We start from the raw sequence: 8,942 nt of genomic DNA, 5'->3' as shown, positions 1-8,942 counted from the left end.
CTTTAACTCTACCATTTTCCAAATTTATGGTAGATACAAATAAAAATATGAAAAAGGAACGCAAAAAAGACAAACTAAAAGGAATAAAGCACACCTAATCTGTCGGGTGAAGAAAGCAAAGAATAATTATACACATATGTATAGAGAGGGGGGACTCCTATCAGCCAGGGAATGCCCAAAGTACTGTCTTATTGATCCAATCCCAAAAACACCATCCATCCAACCCCTTACATGCCTATGAAGACTGCCAGACAGGGCCCAAAGTCTGGTCCTCTCCCCGACAGGTCCAGTTCCATCCATAATCATAACATACTGTATTTGAACCCAGAGCGGGGAATAGCTAGACCCCATTCTCTCAGGGCCATCCGCCTATGCCTTAAAGGATCAAAAACCAAAAGCAGTTTGAATTAAGAAGTAGAAAAAAAAAAGGGGGGGGGGGACTCCAACGAGGAGAGATCCCTGCCTTGTGGGGTGAGTGAGTCTTCTAGGCTATCCATCTTGTCCACTGTTTTCGGTATTTATCAGATTTCAGTCTCAAAGTGTAGGTCATTTTCTCCATTATATATATTTCCTCGATTACATCAGTCCATTCTTCCAATTTTAAAGGGTCACTTTTCAGCCAGTTTTTTATTATTACCTTTTTGCTTGACAGCAACATAATTTTAAACAAGTAATGGTCCTCCTTTCTTACATTTTCCCATATTCCAAAATACAATAATCGTACCTCACACGGCACATCATACCCCGACATGAATCTTTTAAGAACCGGGTGGATCTGCACGACAGACAGATAAAAAAATGGAGAAATGTTTTTGATTCTGAAGAATGTACCCAACGGCTGATATTGGAAAATACGATTGTCGTGTCTTCATGGGAAGAACAAAACAGAAGAACACTGACCCAACTGATCAGCAGCATCAGCATGAGTGATGTGAGTGAATTTGCCCCTCCACCTTCTTCAAATCCAACAAAAGTGGTATCAAACGTTTGTGCTACGCTTGTGGTGCAAATTCTTTGTTTGTGCTGCTATCATTTTAAAGATATTCAAAAAAATTTCTAGAGGTCATCAGAGGTCAACCAGCCCCCCCACATTAATGGAATCAAACAAAACTGGTGTCATTCAACTGTGCTACGTTTGTGCTGGTTTGTGCTACTAAAATTGTCGTTTGTGCTGCCTGTGTTTTCTGTTCATCCGGACATTTTCAGTGGGAGAAACGTTTTGTGACTCATCCCAGTGACTTTTCCAGTCTCAGCTGACTGCAGGTTTCCCCAACCTTATAAACACTACATTTGCACAGCAAAGGAAACTAGCACCACTGAATGAATAATGTGCTGGGGGGGGTTAGTTCCATGATTGTTAGTATGCAAATTCTTATGACCATTGATCAACGACTACTAATCAAAGACACAGATTCTCGAATGGCCATGAGTACCATTCACAGAGAGTTGGGGAATGGCTGCAATCCCAGCATTGTAAGATGGCGAAAGATGTACCTCCAGACTAGTTTCTGGATTTTTTGGGGAACGAAGCTGCCCTGTTCTTCTCCAGGTCTCCTTTGTCATATTTGCTGTTTAATGGTGTACTAAACGATAGCAACTGGTAAAACATCTGGACTGCAGGCAGGTCAGTTCAGCACCCGCATGGCTTTTACTACAAAGTGGGTATTTTACTATAGATACAGTTTAGCATTGTCTTGCAAGATTTTCCCTCCAAATAAACTGGGTGATGGCCAGTCTGCCAAATAATGGGCTTCATTTGGTCCAGTTCAGGAGAGCTCAGCAGTCTCTTTCTGATCCTCACTCAGATCAGCTGCTATATATGTGAACATTTGTACTTTTAATCTCTCTGCTCTGTGTTGTTTCCTCTTTCAGACCAGAAAACCATCACAGCAGAGTCTGGACAGAACGCCACTCTGATATGTCGAGCTCCAAACAACAACACCATTATTATTTTAGAGTGGAGCAGAGCTGACCTGGGAAAGAAATATGTTTTTGTGTACGGGGATGGGCAATTTGTTCCAGACCAGCATCCATCTTTTAAGAACCAGGTGGATCTGCAGGACAGACAGATGAAGGATGGAGACGTGTCTTTGATTCTGAAGGATGTGACGATTAATGACACTGGAACATATGAGTGTCGTGTCAAGAACAAGGCAGACAGTATGAAGTTCATCAACAGCATCGACCTGATTGTTGATCCTCCAGGTGAGTGAGTAGAGTTGAGTGTGTGTGTGATCAGAGGTGAAGCTGCTTCCTGGTTGTTGATGTTTGTTTCTAAAGATGTTGTTGATGAGACTTTGTAGAAAGCAGTTGGTCTGAGTGATGTGATCAGAGTGCAGTAGATAATGTCTGACAGCAGTTTGAAGAGGAAATGGATTCTGTTCTGTTCTTCACTCATCACCTACCTGACAGCTGACACCTCACACCTGTTTCTCACCTGCAGGTCAGACAGGAGGAGACACAGAGGATGGAGGGAAGGAGGCTGGAGGGAAGGAGGATGGATCTGTTGGACTAATCACTGTTCTCTCAGTTTCTGGTGTACTTGCTGTTGTTGTTGTTGTTGTTGTTGTTGTTGTTGTTGTTGTTGTTTGCTACAGAAAATGTAAAAAACAAAATCAGGGTTCATACTAATATCTCACTGAATCATGTTTAAAGCATCTCAGAGAAAAAGAAGATTGCAGAGGGATTTTGCCCCAATCCTTTATACAGAAACTCTTTAAATTCTTTAGGTCTCTTGGCTTCCACTTGACAACTCAAAGCTGCAGTTCTTCCTACAGATTTTCTATAGGACTGTGGTCTGGAGACTGGCTAGACTGGCTTAGTGATCTTAATGTTCTTCTTGTTTAGACACTTCTTTGTTGCCTTGGTACTATGTTTTGGATGGACCCATCCACGACCCAGCTATTGTGTTTTGGCTGAGGGAAGGTTGTTTTACAGTATCCTGTCCACTAGCTCCTCAATGGACAGTGAAGTTTTTTTTTTACTAACAAGCTCCTTAGCAAAAAAAAAAAAGAAAAAAGGTTGAGGTGATGTAAAGAGTTTGATTTTGGTTTCATCAGACCATGGCACTTTCTCATGATCCTTCCCTTAATCATTTAGATATTCCCTGGCAAATGTAAGATGTGCCTGTATGTGTGACTTTAAGAGCAGAGGAGAAATTGTGTTACAAATGGTGTTCTACAAGGCTTGTCCACCACCTCATGATCAACTTCAACCCATGAGGCAAGATCTTGCATGGAGCTTCAGACCAAAGGAGATTGACGGTCATTTCATATTTATTATATTTCTGAATAGTGGCACCAGCAGTTTTCACCTTGTCATGAAGCTTCTTGCAGACCGTCTTGTAGGCCATATGTAAGCCTTGTTCAGGTCTACAATCTTGATCCTGATGTCCTTTGACAGCTCTTTGGTCTTGCCCATGTAGGTTGAGAGGTTGGAGTGGACGAAATTGATTGTGTGGGCATCTGTACTTTATACACATAACAAGTTGAGATCAGGCGTATCTGTAATCAACTGGCTGATTGTAATGTGGGAGCCAGAATTCTGGATAGGTTGTACTGAAGTACTTCTTAGGACAAGTCAAGGTTTTTAAAATGTTATATGTCCATCACCCAAAGTGATGGAGTATCTAATGTTTGTTAGCTTTCTAGTGTCCACACTTTTCAAGATATGTTCAAATTTTGAATGATGGTAGATACCAGCTCAAGCTGATTTAATTTTGGTGAAAATCGGGTGAAGGTCAAGCTGACCCCTTTTTTGATGGAGTTCTCTGAGTTTTTGTAGAATAGATAAAGGGTCTTCTAATAAGCTTTAGCCAAACATACATTGAATATGTTCCTCTTCTGTCTAGGAATTATTAGGCAAACAGAAAAGCACTGTAAAAGAGTAAGAAAGAAACAAAATTGTAGGCTGTGGTGGATTATAATCGTTAGCCCACACTTTTTACCACAACATAATGTCCTATTGTCCTAACATTTCATTGGTTTTTAAAACTCGACAGTCAGCTGCTACATTTTAAACAAATGATTTTCAGTTCTGACAAAGATCTGACATATTTGTGTCAAAAATATATTCCATGAACTCTACAACTTTGCTGTTACTGAATGTAATAATAATATGTTTATTTCAAATCTAACATCTATTAGTAAAGTAAATGACAATAGTCAGTTTGTTTTTCTGTATAGATAAATCTCCTTGTCTTTCTTTTACCTGAAACTGTAGAATCTGTTGCGGGTTTTTTTCTGAGGATTTTTCCTTCAGTCCTCTCTTTTCAATGTCCACATGTCAATATGCAGTTTGTTTGTTGGTAGTCTCTCTCTGCTGTCCTTTTTCTCTTCTCTTTCCCCTCACCCTGAAACCAATAAAGGACAGCTACTTTGAAGTAGATGGCTGCCTTTTCATCTCCCTGAAACTGGTGCATTTGTTAAAGGGGAAATCTAATTTAACTGGATATTGTACAAAGAAACCAAACAACAGACCCACTTCTTTGGCTTTTTTCTGTGTCCATAAAGCAAAAGAATTGCATCCATCCATTTGTATTGAGTTAACACAGAGTTCTAAACATAATCTGATCTACTCATGACTGTGGCTCTTGAGTCATTACTTTAAAATAGTCTAGAAATTAAGATCATGATTGTCCTTTTTTCAGTAGCTTCACTGTGGTGACCACTTGTGAAAGACAGCTTAGCCAAAAAGATATTGTGTTATTTTTATGTTGTCCTAAATTCATCGTTTATTCATTTCAGATTTGTTTTTCAATACATTTTTTAATTACTTTAATGTGAAATTGCTACTTTTTGTTCATTTCTCATAAAGTAAAATTTAACAGTATAATAAGTGGGTTTTCTTTTTATTAGACTCGTGGCAACAGAGAATCTTAGTTGTTTCACTTGTGCATAATAATCTCAGAAGAGATACAGAGGAAACAACACGGTTTCAGAGGCAGAGCTGTTCGTTACAGTGATCATTGTGGAGAACGCAAGATATTTGTAGGGCTGGACTGGTAGTCTGGCCATAAACCTCCACTTTTTCAACCCAACTGGTTGAGAAACTATGTAAAAAATACAGTTTACTAAGTCAGGATGCCATTCACTGTCATGTTCAATGAGCAATGGCTAAAAACAAAAAAAAACAAAACAAAAAACAACAATGAGCAATGGCCTGTCACTTAACTGGCATTTTCCAGCGCTCCGTGACGGTTGTGATGCCATTTTCTGAAATTATGCAGGGCACTCCCGATGGTTTTCTCATCCACCTAATTTAAAATCCAATCACCAAATCAAAGAAGAAGTGCAGAACACACCAATTCATTCCGGATTCAATTTGCAAAGTGATTGCCTAAATTTGCCAACTTTATCTACTCTGTACTAATCTTCACTTATATACTAATCCAACTATGCATTCCGAGAAAGGCTGAGTTCAGTTCAGTTTTTTCCACCATTCATAAGGAGGCATTCAAAACACTACTCATTGGTGTACAATATGGTGTTCTGGTGGTGTTTTTGCCAACTTTTATAGTGTCCTGACTTTGCATTATTTCTTAACCAAACGGGTTGGAAAAGTAGGGGTTTGGGGTGACCGTGGCTCAGGGGGTTGGGAATCGCATCTGTAACCGGAAGGTCGCCGGTTCGATCCCTGGGCTCTCTGTCCTGGTCGTTGTGTCCTTGGGCAAGACACTTTACCCTACTTGCCTACTGGTGTTGGCCAGAGGGGCCGATGGTGCGATATGGCAGCCTCGCTTCTGTCAGTCTGCCCCAGGGCAGCTGTGGCTACAACCGTAGCTTGCCTCCACCAGTGTGTGAATGTGAGAGTGAATGAATAGTGGCATTGTAAAGCGCTTTGGGTGCCTTGAAAAGCGCTATATAAATCCAATCCATTATTATTATTATTATTATTATTATGGCCTAGATGGCTCATTCTGCATTCATGCACCTAGTGTAGAAGTAGCAAAAAGGTGGAGGTGAAAATTACTATGGCTTATTGGGGCTAATGAAGGTAGAAGAAAAAAAACAGCAGGGCAGGGATTGGGGAGTATAAACATCCAAGAAAAAAAATCGTAATTTTTGACAAATAAAGTTGCAAAGTATTGAGAAAAAAGTGAAGAATTTGTCATGAAAATAGCAAAGTTTGCAGGAATAACTCAGAACATAGCAGTTTATCGTTAGGGGAACTCATTGTTTTGCACATTGGGTCTGTTATGCAGTATGCCAATATTAGAAGTGTTGGGTTCATTTTATAAGAGAGAAGGCAAATGTACTCAAAGTGCAGTTTCTTACATTTATACAAATACTGAGCTTCAGTGAAGATTCAAGTTGCAGTTATTTATATTTCCTATCACCTTAAATCTTCACTCAAAGTCAAGTTGTTAGGATGCCTGGGTCGTTGACCCAGGGTTTTTGAGTTTATTATAATATTTATAATTTCTAGTCTTTGGGTTTTTGTTAGAGTCATGTCTTATGGTTTGTCTCTGTGTAATCCAGTTGCTGTCTCCCCTGTCCGCTATATCCCCGTGTCCAGTCAGTGTCTGTGTCTGCCCTGGTCCCACGTCTATGTTCCCTCTGTTGTAGTGCCTGCATGTGAGTCTGTGTCTTTGTTCAGTCTGTGTTATGTGTTTCCTGTTTTACTTTGAAGGTCTCTGTCTTATCTCAGTGTGTTCAGATTACGCTTCCTTGTCTCGTTAGTTCTGATTTGCCCCAGCTGTGTTTCCCTCCTGTTGTCCATTCCCTGATTGCTCCCTCTGTGTATTTAAGCCCTGTGTTTCAGTTTGTCATTGTTGTGATCTACCTTTATCTTGCTGTGTGTTTTGTCTGCTTAGGTGTATTTAATAGTCTTAGTTTTTGTTACCCTTTTGAGTTCAGCATTAAAGCTGTTTTGAGTTACTTTCTGTCTCCGGAGTCTGCACTTTGGGTCCTTCTCCTGCCTGCACACAGCCGTCACATAACACAAGTATCTTTGACAGTACATGTATAGATGTATTATATATAAGAGACAAATATTGTTCTTTTAAATAAATGTTTGTTTCAGTTCTATGAAGCTTTGAGTCCAGTTTGACCCATTTAGCAGAAGTCAGCCTGCTTAAGGCTCTGATATCTATTCTGTATGACTTAAAGCAGTTATGACATGGTCTGATTTTCTCACCCAATAAGCTAATATTTAATATATCAGTCTACTCTCATTCTATCAGAAACAGTTATCACAGCTCGTACATTTTCTTTTTACACATATATGTAAGCATTAGAGTTGGATGTCTCGAGACCGGTCTTGGTCTCGATGGACTTTGGTCTCGGTCTTGGTCTCGCTGTCTCGGTCTTGCATTCTCAAATCGACATAGTGTTTGGGAGATTTGGAGTCAACCATCAGCGGAGCAGGGGGGTGGCTTACTGGGCTTAAGCCCGGGTCATTTTTTCAGAAGCCCGAGGTCTTTTGGAGTGGGTTAGTTAGATGCCTGACTGACAACTGTATAAAAAAATAACAACACACAGAGCGCACTGTCGTAAATTCCCCCTAATTTTGGTATGATCCAAGCTCAGGCACTAGGCGACTGACCACAGCACCCATGTGAGTGAGGGGGGAGAAGCTGCTGCCTGTGAGTTTGCTGCAGAAAGAGAAGAGCTCAAGTTTGACCAGGTACCAAAGCAAATCATCCGTACAGATAATGTAAATATGACGATGTATCACAAAAGATTGATATCAAACTGATCACTTGGTTGTGTTATTTGCCCTTCGAGCGACAAATGGATGAATAAAAAGCCGAACAGCAATGCTGATTTTTTAGAGAGTCTTAACTTACATTTCATATTTTCAGTTTTTACCCTCCACGGCTAAACAAACTCTCTAAATCGGTTTCAATTGTGTACTGATGTACACAACAATGGACATAAGGAGCTTCTTTCAAAGACAAAACTCAGGTAGATGTTATTTTATATATTATGCTTTGAATGTTGTTCAGTATATCTATGCAAAACAAGAGGAATTTCAATACACAGCAGTATATTCACAGTTGAAACCAGAAACCAGATTAAGAACTGCGGACTCAGTAGCTGTTTTTAAAAAACAACTCAAAACTTACCTTTTTAAAACTGCTTTTGGTTAATTTTTTGCCTGTTTTATTTTCTCTTTTTAAATCTTTTTATGACTTGTAATCTTATGTGCAGCACTTTGTGATTCTGTCTTGAAAGGTGCTATATAAATAAAAAAAATTATTTATTATTTATTTATGTTTACATACACTTTAGGGAGAAAACATAAAAACTTTTTTTACTGTTAAACGTCAATTTAGAGTAAACTTTTGTTTTAGATAAATAAATGTTGAAATATCTTTTGAATTAGTCAAATGTCAGAATAAAAAGATGGAGCTGTCTATTTTAATCACTTTCATCAAATTTAGGAGTACATATACACTATGTTTAATGTTAATTAATAAGAAAACTGCAGACGATTCCATTCTGAGCTGAAGAAGCTTCTGATAGGTTAGTAGAGTCCATGTGAGTAAACTGGTGGCACACCTGTGGATGCATATAAGGCAAAACACAGAGCCTGTTTCTTTGACATGGGAAAATCAAGAGATGTCAACCAAAACACCAGGAAAAGAACTGTGGAGCTCCATAAGTGCGGCTCAATTTTGAATACAATTTGGTGTCATTTACAATTAAGAAATACAGACAGTTTATCTCTTATTCTTAAAGTTAACAAATATGTTTTTTATATTTATCAATCTAAAAAAATAAACATTTTGTCTGATTTGATGTTACAATATAAAATGTGTTTGTGTTTTTATCTGAAGAGTGTGTAAATATCTGGTTTCAACTGTATATTTGATGATGTTGGTGTTTGGCTTGATTGTCAGCACAAAGAGGGAGAGAGAGGAGCAGAGAGGGAGATGGAGAATCAGGACAGAAGGGAGATAGAACAAGATCAGGTGAGACACACATGTTAGTCAAATG

At 39.1% G+C, this 8,942-nt stretch overlaps 1 pseudogene; it reads left to right on the top strand.

Annotated features, from left to right (window-relative positions):
• The first annotated feature begins 1,859 nt into the window (after positions 1–1,859).
• Positions 1,860–2,631, top strand: LOC146673393 (coxsackievirus and adenovirus receptor homolog; annotated as a pseudogene).
• The last annotated feature ends 6,311 nt before the right edge of the window (positions 2,632–8,942 follow it).

The sequence above is a fragment of the Rhamphochromis longiceps genome, linkage group LG3 (assembly GCF_057381845.1).
Source record: "Rhamphochromis longiceps isolate RC_006_pf linkage group LG3, R_longiceps_female_GT1.1, whole genome shotgun sequence".
Classification (NCBI taxonomy): Eukaryota; Metazoa; Chordata; class Actinopteri; order Cichliformes; family Cichlidae; genus Rhamphochromis; species Rhamphochromis longiceps.
Note: the sequence above shows the minus strand (reverse complement) of the source record. Positions and strands in the feature narration are given on the sequence as shown.